Source organism: Lissotriton vulgaris, chromosome 7 (assembly GCF_964263255.1).
Source record: "Lissotriton vulgaris chromosome 7, aLisVul1.2, whole genome shotgun sequence".
In the NCBI taxonomy this organism is placed as follows: Eukaryota; Metazoa; Chordata; class Amphibia; order Caudata; family Salamandridae; genus Lissotriton; species Lissotriton vulgaris.
Window position 1 is genome coordinate 1,340,297,905 of NC_141695.1, and position 15,461 is coordinate 1,340,313,365.

The following is a 15,461-nucleotide window of genomic DNA, read 5'->3' on the forward strand; positions in this document are numbered from 1 at the left end:
GAAGCCCTACTTGCCCGACGCAGCTCGCTACAGCAAGTGCCGAAGGAAGCCGACTCTCCAGCTGATGCACTGATCAGGAAGCTGCCTTTCTTCTGCCAAGAATCCATCTCCAGTCTTCCTGACTCCCCTTGCGGGGTGTTGGGAAATCGAGTCCCGAGACAGAGATTACAGCCCTACTTCATTCCCAGGTATGGAGCTGATTAGAACCTAGAGAAACCTTTGGTAGATTCCTGGCAAAACTAAACTTACGCAAAAGACCATACTTAATTCTTCCCCCGTACTAGACCTAGGTTAGGTACATTGGGGTAGGCGTATTTTAGAAGCACCAGTTGAGTATTTTAGTCAATGTTATTTATGTATGTATTTTTATATGGCTTAGAAACCACACAATGCTCTTACAGTATTATTTCATATTACTGTTTACGCTGTACGCATTATACTTTGCAGTCTGCCTAACGATTGTAGCAGTTCACTTCTCTTGCACGAGAAAGAAGACTGTTCAATAAACCCTTTTTGTTGCTTTATTTAAAATGCTAGCACTCCCTAGGTTCCCATACGCTCTCCAGAACTGTCCCTTCCCGGTTGTTGACTCCTACTTTAACGCAATAGAGGTGGATTTACGGATCCTGCTGTGGAATGGAGGGGCAGCCCGTGAAGCCCTCCACAAACTCACCAAGGGGTGGTACGATGGGTGCATCGTCTTACCCAATATACACCTCTATTATTGGTCATCACAACTAGTGGCCACTAACCATTGGGTCCATGGCTCACCGCTGAATTCAGCCTTCCACTGAGAACAATATCAGACAGGACGGGAGGGTTACTTGGGGGCCCTCTACAGCAAACCGTCCCGAAAGAGATATATAGGACCCATGGCACAGACAGTGGCTGTATGGCACCAGGCCAATAAAAATCTGGGTTGGTCTAATAAACGTACCAAGGCCACACCACTGTGGGCATCGCAACAACTCGGCTCCCTTTGCTTCCACTTAGGTTTCGACAGGTGGGACACTATAGGGATTTCTACTCCGGGTGACCTGGCACACAAAGGGAAGCTGTTGACTTTTACAGAACTGCAGGACAAATACACACTTGCACAGACGGAAAGTTTTCGGTATCTCCAAATTAAACACGCAATCCTCACTACTATACCTGACCTCTCCTCCCACCCACCCGCCTTAACCTTGAAGGACAGACTACTCTCAGAACCCCTCCCTTTGAAAGCCATATCCTACACCTATCGTAAATTGTGCAACATTCTCCCCGATACCTTCCAAACCCTGCGTGATAAATGGCAAGTGGAAGTGGGACACTTGGAGGATGAGGAGTGGCAGGCAGCTTTGATGTCCCCCAAGGAAGCGGCGATTAATCATCGCTTCTGGCTGATCCAGCTGAAGGTCTTGCACAGGGCCTACATGTCTGCTCCCCTCTTGGCTAGAATAGGGAGACGCCCAGACGACCTGTGTCTCCGAGGCTGTGGCTTGATTGGTACCTTTTATCATGTCTTATGGGATTATCCTGTGATTCAATGGTTCTGGGAGGGAGCAACCCGGAAAAAGAGGAACGCGTTGGGGAAGCCTGTCCCACTGTCACTGAAAGAGGGCATCCTCAATATATGGGGGGCCACTGATCTGACTGCAGTGGAGCTGCAGTGGGTGGCTCTAGGATTCCTGCTCATAAAACGTTCAGTAGCAATGCACTGGGGGGTTCCTACACGACCATTGGTGGTGGAGTGGTTGGCCGAGATGGATCGCTGTATGCTCGCCGAGAAGACTGTGTACAAACTGAGAGGCTGCCCTAAAAAGTGGGACAAGAAATGGGGACATTGGAAGCATTATAGAGGTGACATTTGTGATTCCCCAACAGCTGAGCTGGCTATGGACAGAGCTGGACATTCATGTCGTAATGCACACTGATATATAATTTCTGCTACATATTGTGTATCGAATCAACCTTGTTACTATTCTCCAGTGATTGGATTGTCGACTCTACCTTTTCTGTTTCAATAAAATATTATTAAAAAAAAAACCTTTTTATTGAAAACGCCTGTCTCACTATTTCTCTGCAACTCTGTAGAAACGAAGCATGCGCGATTGACTGAGTGAACTAGTTATCTATTGTTTCCACAACTCTGAGAGATATATTCTTATTCTTGGGAAACAAAGTTATCATGTTTATGCGGTTGTCAGAAACTAATCCCTTCTTATGTATTCAAGAAAGTTTCTAGTGACCTCTGAGTTACCTGGCACACACACAATTAAGTTTAATATATTCAATAGAGACCTATTGACATAAGATCTACGTCAAATCTATAGGATATATTATTCCGATGTGCAGAGCCTATTGGAAATATAGAAACTACACTACATGGCGCCCAACGTTTGGTAAGGAACTAATTTAATGCTAGATACTAAAGTAACTCAGTTGTGCTTTTCTCAGAGAACCTTTTTTCCGTAAATACTCCTATAGACGTCTGGAGTGGGTAAAAGGATAATATCCGCCATAGCTGAGTAGGATGAAAAAATCCTATGTATTAGTTTTTGGTTTATTCAATGCTGAAGGGTGCAGTGTTCCGAAATATTGAGCACCTTGTGAGAAGGTGGCTTGATATGCAGTGCTCACTATTCTAGTGAACACTATGTATCAGTCCAGCAACCCTTATTGATGATTGGTTGTAGTCAACCTTATAGACCAGCTATCCTAGTAGCGTGGATACGAGCAGTCTAAGGCTAAAGACTCGAGAGGGCGTGTTAAGCCAGCTGTTATACCACACATGTACCCCTTGAACACCAAGTGAAAGGACACCACACAAGTGTTATGAAAATAAACAGTGTATTTATTTAAATCACAACAGCCCTGTACTCTTTATGAGGACAGGGTACTAAGCACAAAACAAAACCTTTACGAAAATACTTAAGTTAGCACAGTATATACAAATGCCCGAGGGGCACGGAAAACCATATACTCTGAAAGTGGAATGCGAAATTACTAGCAGGTAAGTACAGTACTAATAGGCTTTGGAATCGCTAGGTCTTGACTATAGAATCTTCAGATTACTTCTAGGAGGCCTAGGGGACTCGGGTGCAGAGTGTGCACTCTCACGCGTGATGCGGGACAAAGTCTATGGTAGCTAGTAATGACAAAGTTAGTGTTCTCGGGCGAACCCGACCTGGTAGGAGGAAAACGAAAGTGGATTCTGACCCTTGGATAGTGAGGCTATGCTGGGGCACCGAAATGCCGAAGTTACCTAGCCCAGGGGCTGCAGCTGCATAGGTCTCAAAAGACGTCGGGAATCCTCGTAGACGGACCAGGAGCCTGGAAGAAAGAAGTTGCTGGCAGGCGACCAGTGAAGAAAGTTCGATGGATCCAAGCCTGGATCGAAGGAAGATGACACCTGAAAGCAGAGGGGACCAAGTTCGAGACTACTAGCCAGTAGTCAGGTGGCACCAGGAGGGCACCGGATGGTAGTCACCACGACTAGGTGAGTGGGTGACACTGTGCTCGCAGATCTCACGGACCAGGAGGCGTTGTCGGCGACCAGGATGGAGGAGCGAGCTGTCCCACGAAGATGGAAGCTGTCGGCGTCGCTGGACCCAGGATTGGGCAACAAAGCCTTGGCAAATTCAAGCCCACGCGGTGGACTCAAAATGGTGTCTGGAGTGGACCAGGAGGGTCCGGGGTGCTTCTCTGTTGCAAGGAAGCAAGGGCCAGTCTGGAGCAACCAGACCAGCAGCAGTGATGTCGTCCGGCGTCGTGAAGAAGGCCACAAGCCAGCCGGCTAGTAGCCACACAGCGCGGTGAGCACGCAAAAGCAGAAGGGCCCCACGCAGATCGTGGAGATGCTGGAGGGCTGATCTTCGGTGCTGGAGCTGCTCAGGGTTGGGGCTTCTCGGACCCCAAAGCACTCACCATTGGAGCACACGGTGGGCTTGTTACAAAGAAGTCATGCAGTCTTGGCGATCGTCGGTCCCTCGAGGTCTCGTCGCACTCACAGTTCTCAGCTTTGCTGTAGAGGTGAGTAGAGGTCAGAGGTGCCAGGGAAGCCGGGTCTCGTCGAGCTGGGTCGTCGGATTCGTGAAGAAGGACTTGCAGCAGACCGCAGTGTTCTTAGGATGGTGCCCGCTTGATGCAGGGTGACTACTCCTTAGCCACAAGGGAGAATCTTGAAGAAGAAATCTTGATGTCCTTTCGCAGAAAGTCGTGTCTTGATTCCAAAGATGATCTAATTTGAACAGGGGGCCCGCTCCCATCTTTATACTAAAAAAGGGGGCTGACCCGGTGACTAGGTCCTGCCTATGGGTGGGACTAGGAGGGGGGTGGTTACACCCCTCTGCCATGCCGGACTTTCCCCAGGCCAGGGGCTGGTGTGCCCCTGGACTGGTTCTGACCGGCCTATGCGTAGTGAGCACCGGGGTGCCACTCAGCAGTCACCTTCCTGAAAAGCCCTGCCTACCCAGGATACACAAAACCATGTCTGGGATGGTGCTAGCACCGCCCCTGACAGGAAACCCTTTGTCCAGGCTCCCCTCGCTGGAAGGACTCCCAGCTGCAGGGGGTCAGACTCGTGTCTGTGGTGGCAGCATCCATTTTGTGGAGCTGAGGCTTCAGTTAACTTTAACCGGGGTTCACAGTTACATACATGTCGCGTCCCTCTAGAAGGGTGGAATGCTAACCCCGTCGCCAGAATTGGCGAGGGGTTAGTATTCCAATTCGTATGACACCTTACTCGACATGTTTTGATAAAGCAATACCAAAGATAGCATTTAACCGCGAGGATTATAATGCACTTAAGAGTATATGGTATGCGATATCATGGAACAGCTATTAGGACTTGGTTCCGCAAGCTGCAGACAGGCTCAGCTCATGCCAGAGCACCATCTCACACGATTCCAAGCACTCTGCCTTCAGGATTGTCAAGGCCTGCCATAGGAGTGACTGATAGGAATCTGTGTGTCCATTTTAGGGTTAGGTATAGGTATACTACACCTACAGCAAAGGGTGATTACACGACTCTGCCCCAGCTGTCATGCAGCCAGTTGTGTCAAATTTAGGAGGCCAGCCAGGGGTGGCATAATACATGCTGCAGCCCCTGGCAGCCCTGGGTACACCTATGCCCTGAGTTACAGGGTCTGATAAGGTGGCCCAGTACCAATTGGTAAATGCACCTAGGGTACATGGAATCCATTTTACAGAGAGAGCAGTAGGCCTGGGGTCCTGATTGGCAGGGCCCCAGGTCGACTATGTCAAAAACCAGCTAAAACACAGGGCAAAGAGTTGGGGGCAACCATAGTCAGGAGGTACCTTCCTACACAACCCCCCCCCCCCCCCCCCCCCAAACGAAAGGAGATAAGGCTATCCTTGTCCAGGTAAGCCTCTATTACCTAAGTGGCCATATAAGGAAGGACCAGCTCTGGCTTGGTTTCCCCCTGTGTCATGGTCCACTAGGCAACCCCTCACCCTAAGGGTATCTGAGGGTCTCCACCATAGGGAATCTCTGCCTTTGGTGTGTCTTGGGAAAGAAGAAGGCTGATGCTGGGATGGAGTACTGAAGTGAGGCTCCTCTACCTTTGGGCTCAACTTCCTCCAATCACCATTCATCATGTATGCCTTTCTTTCTTTAGCTGAGATGCACTGAGCTCTCAGGGTCAGCCTCTGGCTACCTAAAGCTGGAGGCTGAGTCCCTCTGTTTGGCTTACTGGAGGGACAGGTCAGGTCTGGGGTTTTTAGGCCCCATGTTTGGCTGTGCCCAACAGTGTCCAGCTGTGGGAGGTCCCTAACTACTTTTAAGGGGGATCCCTCAGGAGTCTGTTTTATTTTCACCTGGCTAGGTTTACCAGCTTCAGTGATCCTAATCTGCTGATTAAGGGGTTCTTTTGGACAGGGGGCCCTTTGGGGTCCACCACTGGCCTCCCTGACCTCTTCAGCCCTGGGCTGACTGAGGCAGGGTAGAGAGGTGCAGGTTACCTGCTCCAGACTGGGTCCCACCTGGGAAGGGTCCACTGCCATCAGGGGCTCTGCCAGGCTAGGCCTGACTACCTCTGGGGCAGTTCCTTCAACAGGGGTAGAGTCAGTTCCCTGAGGAGGCTGGCTCTCACCTAGTGTCTGGGAGGGGGAAGACTCTTCTTCCTCCTCAATGCTCTCTGTTTGAGTGGAGTGATCCATTGTTTCAGGCTTCACAACCTCACTATCTGTTTGAGTAGAGGCTGAGACCATTTCAACCTTGCCAACCTTTTCAGGAGGGCACTCAGTCTGTGTTTGGGCTGTGACTGTCACAGCCCTCCTATCCTGTTCTGGAAAGTCTGTCTGAGCCTGGGCAGTGGCTACCACTGCCCTTCCAACCTTTTCAGGGAGGAATGGTGCTTGGACTGGGGCTGTAGCTATTACTGCCCCACTAACCTGTCTGGATAGGCCTATCATTCTGGAGTGAGTTTCTTGCTCCACCTCAGCCCATGCTGAGAGTTCCAGGTCATTCCCCAGTAAGCAATCTACAGGTAGGTTATCTGTCACTGCCACCCTCATGGGCCCTGTGACATTACCCCAGCTGAGCTTGACTACTGCCATGGGATGCCTCCTCTTCACTCCATGAATGTCTGTCACCTGATAAGTAAAACCAGGGGTCAGTTGAGCAGAGGGGACCAGATGGTCAATCACCATGGTGATGCTGGCCCCTGTGTCTCTGAATGCCTCAACTTTCTGAGCATTCATTATGACCTCTTGTCTATACTTTCCCAAAATGTGGGGTCCAGTAGTGAAGTTGGCAAACCCCATGCCAGTCTCACAGACAAGAGTGTGGTCAGGGGACCTGGCTAGGCCATAGTCCTCCTGATTGCCCAAAGTAATGCCCACCACATTCTTGGGGGCACTCCCACCACCTGGGGGATTACCACTAGTCGTAACAGGAGGTTTAGGAGTATTACCTGGGGGTATATTTCCCTTACTGCCATTTTTAGGGCAACTGGCATCACTTTTGTAATGGCCCACCTGTTTACAGGTATGGCAATAAGGTTTCTTCTGTTCTGAAGGAGTGTTCTGGGACCCACCACCCTTGTTGGAGTTTTGGGGCCCTTGGGAAGTCTTCTCTGTGGATTTATCCCCACCCTTCTCTTGAGGCTTGGTTGATTCCTTCTTTTGGTCACCACCCTGGTTTTTAGGCCTGACCCTGGTTCTGACCCATTTGTCTGCCCTCTTACCCAATTCCTGTGGAGAGGTCAGATCTGAGTCTACCAGGTGCTGGTGTAATAACTGGTTCTGACAATTACTTAAGATTTGCTCCCTCATAATTAGATTGTACAATCCTTTAAAATCAGTAACCTTACTACCCAGTAGCCAGCCTTCAAAAGCCTTAGTGGCACAATCAACAAAGTCAGTCCAATCCTGAGACTGAGTTTTCTGGGTATCTCTGAACAGCATCCTGTATTGTTCAGTGGTTAAACCAAACCCATCAACCAGTGTATTCTTCAGGACTTGGTAATTGTTAGCATCCTCAACTCTAGTAGTGAGGAGCTTATCTCTACCTTTACCATCAAAGGAGAGCCACAAGATAGCTGCCCACTGACTTTGGGGAACACCCTGCACATTGCAGGCTCTCTCCAAAGCAGTAATCCATTTGTGGATGTCATCCCCTTGTTTAAAGGGGGGCACTATCTTACCCAGGTGTTTTGTATCAAAACACCTTTCCCTATTGCTAGGTACAATGCTGCCATCAGTGGGGACTACCCCACTTAACTGTTGCTCTCTAGCAAAGGCAAGCCTCTCTTTGGCCAGGGCAAGTTCTTCCCTTTCAATCCTCAGATTGGCTGCCCTTTCTTTAGCTTCATACACTCTCCTCTGAGGGGATGTCATCCCCTTCTGAGAGGAGTGTTGAGAGCCATTGGTTTGAAGGGATCTGCCAGAGCCTCTGGATAGAGACCTAGCTCGTCCATTCCCAATGTTAAGCTGACCGAGAGTGGCCCCAGGGGTCCCCCAGTACTCATCTCATGTCTGCTTAAGTTGGACCTGGTTAGTCTGCTGACTTCTACCTGTCCCTTGTCTGCCTCATCCCCAGAGGGATCCTCATCCTCCTCCCCCTCTTCAGTCTCAGCTGAGAGATGGATTAGGTCAGGGTCTCCTCTGGTTCCCTCAAGGGGAGGCATACCTCCATCTGGATTAGAAGAGCTAAGAAGTTTCTCAGCTTTTCTGGCATCATAAGTCTCTAAGAGACCAATCAGAAAGGAAGTTGTGGGGTTAGACCCCTGCTTAATCTTCCTAGAGGTACACACCTGTCGTAACTCATGGAAGCTAAGCACAGTATATCTGGAAGGGAGGACCTGTGGAGGGTCCACTGACACAAGGGGAGACTCAGAGTTCCCTCCTTTGTCAGACATACTGTTTCTAGTGTGGTGTAAGTGATGCACCTACCTACACTATGTGTTTGCCTACTGATCCCTTGCTAAGAGTTGCAGCCAAGGTGTGCTAAGCCTTGAGGAGCTGCAACAGCTGGTTCAGTAGAACTCAGAGTATTCTAAGCTTAGTTATATGTACCTGAAGTACTTATGTGATCTTTCAACAAGATATTCTTAGGATACGTGTGGTAAAACAACAGCAAGCTCAAATCCCAACCGCTGCTCACCAATGTGAGAAGGTGGCTTGATATGCAGTGCTCACTATTCTAGTGAACACTATGTATCAGTCCAGCAACCCTTATTGATGATTGGTTGTAGTCAACCTTATAGACCAGCTATCCTAGTAGCGTGGATACGAGCAGTCTAAGGCTAAAGACTCGAGAGGGCGTGTTAAGCCAGCTGTTATACCACACATGTACCCCTTGAACACCAAGTGAAAGGACACCACACAAGTGTTATGAAAATAAACAGTGTATTTATTTAAATCACAACAGCCCTGTACTCTTTATGAGGACAGGGTACTAAGCACAAAACAAAACCTTTACGAAAATACTTAAGTTAGCACAGTATATACAAATGCCCGAGGGGCACGGAAAACCATATACTCTGAAAGTGGAATGCGAAATTACTAGCAGGTAAGTACAGTACTAATAGGCTTTGGAATCGCTAGGTCTTGACTATAGAATCTTCAGATTACTTCTAGGAGGCCTAGGGGACTCGGGTGCAGAGTGTGCACTCTCAAGCGTGATGCGGGACAAAGTCTATGGTAGCTAGTAATGACAAAGTTAGTGTTCTCGGGCGAACCCGACCTGGTAGGAGGAAAACGAAAGTGGATTCTGACCCTTGGATAGTGAGGCTATGCTGGGGCACCGAAATGCCGAAGTTACCTAGCCCAGGGGCTGCAGCTGCATAGGTCTCAAAAGACGTCGGGAATCCTCGTAGACGGACCAGGAGCCTGGAAGAAAGAAGTTGCTGGCAGGCGACCAGTGAAGAAAGTTCGATGGATCCAAGCCTGGATCGAAGGAAGATGACACCTGAAAGCAGAGGGGACCAAGTTCGAGACTACTAGCCAGTAGTCAGGTGGCACCAGGAGGACACCGGATGGTAGTCACCTCGACTAGGTGAGTGGGTGACGCTGTGCTCGCAGATCTCACGGACCAGGAGGCGTTGTCGGCGACCAGGATGGAGGAGCGAGCTGTCCCACGAAGATGGAAGCTGTCGGCGTCGCTGGACCCAGGATTGGGCAACAAAGCCTTGGCAAATTCAAGCCCACGCGGTGGACTCAAAATGGCGTCTGGAGTGGACCAGGAGGGTCCGGGGTGCTTCTCTGTTGCAAGGAAGCAAGGGCCAGTCTGGAGCAACCAGACCAGCAGCAGTGATGTCGTCCGGCGTCGTGAAGAAGGCCACAAGCCAGCCGGCTAGTAGCCACACAGCGCGGTGAGCACGCAAAAGCAGAAGGGCCCCACGCAGATTGTGGAGATGCTGGAGGGCTGATTTTCGGTGCTGGAGCTGCTCAGGATTGGGGCTTCTCGGACCCCAAAGCACTCACCAGTGGAGCACACGGTGGGCTTGTTACAAAGAAGTTGTGCAGTCTTGGCGATCATCGGTCCCTCGAGGACTCGTCGCACTCACAGTTCTCAGCTTTGCTGTAGAGGTGAGTAGAGGTCAGAGGTGCCAGGGAAGCCGGGTCTCGTCGAGCTGGGTCGTCGGATTCGTGAAGAAGGACTTGCAGCAGACCGCAGTGTTCTTAGGATGGTGCCCGCTTGATGCAGGGTGACTACTCCTTAGCCACAAGGGAGAATCTTGAAGATGAAATCTTGATGTCCTTTCGCAGAAAGTCGTGTCTTGATTCCAAAGATGATCTAATTTGAACAGGGGGCCCGCTCCCATCGTTATACTAAAAAAGGGGGCTGACCCGGTGACTAGGTCCTGCCTATGGGTGGGACTAGGAGGGGGGTGGTTACACCCCTCTGCCATGCCGGACTTTCCCCAGGCCAGGGGCTGGTGTGCCCCTGGACTGGTTCTGACCGGCCTATGCGTAGTGAGCACCGGGGTGCCACTCAGCAGTCACCTTCCTGAAAAGCCCTGCCTACCCAGGATACACAAAACCATGTCTGGGACGGTGCTAGCACCGCCCCTGACAGGAAACCCTTTGTCCAGGCTCCCCTCGCTGGAAGGACTCCCAGCTGCAGGGGGTCAGACTCGTGTCTGTGGTGGCAGCATCCATTTTGTGGAGCTGAGGCTTCAGTTAACTTTAACCGGGGTTCACAGTTACATACATGTCGTGTCCCTCTAGAAGGGTGGAATGCTAACCCCGTCACCAGAATTGGCGAGGGGTTAGTATTCCAATTCGTATGACACCTTACTCGACATGTTTTGATAAAGCAATACCAAAGATAGCATTTAACCGCGAGGATTATAATGCACTTAAGAGTATATGGTATGCGATATCATGGAACAGCTATTAGGACTTGGTTCCGCAAGCTGCAGACAGGCTCAGCTCATGCCAGAGCACCATCTCACACGATTCCAAGCACTCTGCCTTCAGGATTGTCAAGGCCTGCCATAGGAGTGACTGATAGGAATCTGTGTGTCCATTTTAGGGTTAGGTATAGGTATACTACACCTACAGCAAAGGGTGATTACACGACTTTGCCCCAGCTGTCATGCAGCCAGTTGTGTCAAATTTAGGAGGCCTTCCAGGGGTGGCATAATACATGCTGCAGCCCCTGGCAGCCCTGGGTACACCTATGCCCTGAGTTACAGGGTCTGATAAGGTGGCCCAGTACCAATTGGTAAATGCACCTAGGGTACATGGAATCCATTTTACAGAGAGAGCAGTAGGCCTGGGGTCCTGATTGGCAGGGCCCCAGGTCGACTATGTCAAAAACCAGCTAAAACCCAGGGCAAAGAGTTGGGGGCAACCATAGTCAGGAGGTACCTTCCTACACACCTTATCTTTGTTTCCCTGAAACTTGCTCTGCAAACTTTCAGTCAACAAAAAATGTCCCTCGATAATAATACTAAGGCCGGTGGAGCTACAGGCGACAACGCCGTACAAACTTTAAACTTTACCGGTCTCCAAGAGACAGACGAGGATGCTCTAAGCATTCCAGAAAATTTAAGGAAAGCCATCACTATAAAACTCATACCAAATGGCCTATCAGCAACAGGTGGTAGGGTAGTTTTTGTGATAGAGGGACATGATTATCACCAGACAGAGGTATTCTATTTATGGATAGTCTTCCCTGAAGCAGATCCAAGAACAAAAGTGTTTCACTTCTACAAAGAAGATGAACCACCACTGGTATTCATTCCTTTCGAGGATATAGAAATTCCACTAACTTACTAGGAGCATGCGCTCTGGTTTAAAGGCGCCCTAAAACATATAAATCACATTACCAGGCTCGGTCCACTAAGTAGACCATGGGGCAACTTGGTTAGCTTTAGCCTACTACAGACCTGACCCAAACATTGAAGCAATGTCAGACGATGAATTACTAAGTAATATACAGAATTTAGTAGAATTACACAGTTAAAGGTCTTTACAAAAAACACTCCTGCTCCTCCCAAAAAGAAGTGGGAGAACACTAAACAAACTTCTAAAGAGAAGCGTTCTCAATCCCGAGGTAGGTCTCCTCAAAAGGAGCCCTCTGAAAGGAGGTATAACCTCAGGAATAGGGATAATTTGATAAAATCTAATAGACATCAAGATACTGATACACATTCCTCTCATACCTTTCAGACTTCATCACAGAAATCCGAAAAAAGAGGATGGTCAGAACACAAGGAAGAACGCATAAAGTCCAAAGACAATCAGCACGTTCAGAAAAAGAAGAAAACTCAATTCACCAACAAGAAAGTAGCAGGTCTAAAAATCAGACATGCAGAGGATCTTGAGGACACAACTCAAAGAACGGGGAATGGGCTCAAACGATGTTGGACAGCGCAGCAGCAGTCACCATAGCTCGCAAGAACTTGAAGGATCAACTGGAGACAGTGGCTTGAATGAGTTTATTCAAGTTGAAATTGCAGATACCAGGGTTAGTGTCCCACATAAGTTATATGAGGTAATACTCCGGATGGAGGGGGACATACCAAGAAAAATGAGAGCACTCTTTTGGGAGCGACTTTCAAAGGGTTATGACATTCTTCTAGCTGAACAAGACTGGCCACAACAATTTGTCAGGGAGTGCCCACATGGCGAAGATATCATTATGCCAGCTTTCTTCAACCACATTCCAATTCATTTAAAATATACTTATGCCAGGAAATGGGCAGTAGCCCAAGCTCCTGCATTATTTAAAAATCATGTAGGATGGGATGAGGATTCTCCTCACCATAAAATTCAGTTAAAAAATCAACCAACTGCACAAAGGCAGTATCCAGTTAAGCAAGAAGCTAAAAAGCAGGTCAGGGAGATATTAAATCAACTTGAATACCAAGGGGTGATTGAAACATGCACCTTGTCAATGAACAATCCTGTCTCCAAACCAGACAATACGTATTTTCTAGTATTGGATTACAGACATCTAAACTCTTGTTGCAAAACTTTTGCAGTACAAAATGCACACAGTGCAGCACTAATGAATAACATTGTACATAAAAAGTATAAAACCACATTAGATATTTCTAACAGTTTCTTCTGTCAAAACATTGCACCAGAAAGTAGGTATTTGACCGCTTTCTCAATTATGGGGACACAGAGTCACTTCTGTTGTCTCCCACAGGGATTCAAGAATAGTTCAGGGCTATTTTCAGCCAGAATAACAGAGTTACTACAAACCTATGATGATGAGGCATTATCATATGTCGATGACATCTCTCTAACAGACGATGACTTGGATAGGCACTTGAACAGGGGGAACACCATCATACTTGGATCCGCCTCTGAAGGGTATAAATTCAATTTTAAGAAATCACGAATAGCCCATTTAAACATCCTATTTTTAGGATATGAATTATCAAGTGAAGGCAAAAGCCTGGCAGCAAACTTTCTAGAGAAATGTGCGCTGCTCCACCCTCTAAGAACACTGAAGAACTTACAGTCGATTCTAGGTTTCCTAAATTTCGGAAGAACTTACATTCTAAACTACGCAGAAAGGGTTAAACCTCTCTACGAACTAATCAAACCTGATTTCAAAACAGTTAATTAGACACAAAAACACACAGAAATGTTGCGTTCAGTCCAAACAGACATGTTAGCAACAAAACATTTGCAAACACACGTAAACGTACGCAACTTAGTGATTGGATTCATTCCAGGACAATGCGGATTCACGTACTTAACTTTTAACAAAGGTGAAAAAGTACCAACAGCTTACAATTCACACTTGTACCCACAAGCAGAAATGAAATTCACTTCAAAAGAAAAAATTCTGACAGTGGTTCAAACTGCGGTAGCAAAAGAGAGAGCCTTTGCACAGGGTAAGCAGATTATGGTCGTTACTCCTGTACCTGCCCTAGAGGCAGTGTCAAAAGCAAGCATTTAAAAAGCAAAGGCTTTACATCAGAGATGGATACAATGGGTTAATTCTCTTCCTGCAACAGACGTTGAATACGTTTTTGACTCATATTTGAAGACACAAGCATTTCTACAATATGAACAAGAATGTCCTCTGCCTACTGAAATTCTGCCTCTAGAGCAGTATGAATGTATCAGTTATACTAACGGATCAGCCTAACCCGCTATGAGGGGCAAACAAGCCTATAGTGCTGCTTGCGCGATCGTTAAAGGTCGTTGGCGCCATGGCAAATTCCGACCAATGGTCACTAAAACACAATCTCTAGGAGATTGTACAGCTCAGCGAGCTGAACTACAAGCATTCAAGATGGCGCTTGAAAATATGGACTGCGAATTCCCCACACTCATTGTGTGCGATTCGTATTACTGTGTTCAATCTTACAATGAATACTTGCAGAACTGGATTCAAAACGGTTACAAAGATGCAAAAGGTGGCCCAATCAAGCATAAATTGCTTAAGGAACAAGTAGTTCAGTTAATAAGAGGCATACCCTACATAGAACGAACACTGCTTGTTTGGGGTATCATCGTGCACTAGGGCTCGCCCAACGCATGAAACACACACAACACCAATACAAAGCGAGGGTTTAACCAAGGGCACCTCGGCACACTAAAGGATGTCTTCCTCAAACGTTCTCAAGGATTTTTAATTATGCATGACATTTTTCTGTTTCGATGCTTGTCCCGATAGTCGGCCATAAGTGGATTACAGGCTAACAATAGCCTTGTTGTTTTGTATTTACTCGCAAGAACAGCCCCTTTTTTCTGTATTGTTTCCAGCCCTGAAGATTCGCGAGATGCGATGAAACACGTGTCGGCTGGTTGTCTTCAAGCTATGATAAATTAAACCAAGATACCAAGACCATTTCTGTCTATATATGTTCATTTTGTAAACCAATTGCTTAATATCGAATGCATCAATGTTGTTCCTCTGCATTTAACTGTCAAATTGTCTAGGGCCACACTGTGACCTTCTTATACTCATTAAGTGTGTGCATAGGGTATGCCTCTTATTGATACGTTGGATTAGTACAGCTTGCTTACTTCTCCTTTGGGTGGTTATATGGTTGTCCACTCACCCAGTTGCACCACCATATACTCTATTCTATAGTGCTTCTATTCTGGCAGTGCGCCCATCTTCTGACCTCTAAAAACCATTGTTTTCCCTTTAAGTAGTTCAGTTCAGTTAAGACAAGGACTACAACACGCCCACGCGATACATACACTGAGTCATCAACGTGTTGGCGTTCACGTCGCAGGGGATTCATTGGCTGATGAAGCTGAGAAGGCAGCCATGCAAACGGCTTCCATAGCTGCAATCACTCGTTCAAAAAACGAAAATAGACAGCGAAATAATGCTAGCTGTCAATGCTTCAAGTAAATACAGTGGTAAAACATTACCAAAGGGCTTTCCACTCAAATTCTCATATAAAACTGATGCAAATAATGTTCCGTTTGCTCGAATCCCTGGAGTTGGGGATAGAGTAATTCCAAACATGGAACATAGATTAGGACTAATCTTAGCAGCATATGAAGGGCTCGCCTATGCACACACA

The 15,461-nt window shown here is 47.6% G+C and overlaps 1 protein-coding gene across 1 annotated transcript in view; it reads right to left on the reverse strand.

Moving 5' to 3' along the window:
- The window catches only part of LOC147703652 (uncharacterized), a 1,900,603-nt gene that overhangs the window by 95,782 nt on the left and 1,789,360 nt on the right, over nt 1–15,461 (reverse strand). The window lies entirely within an intron of this gene.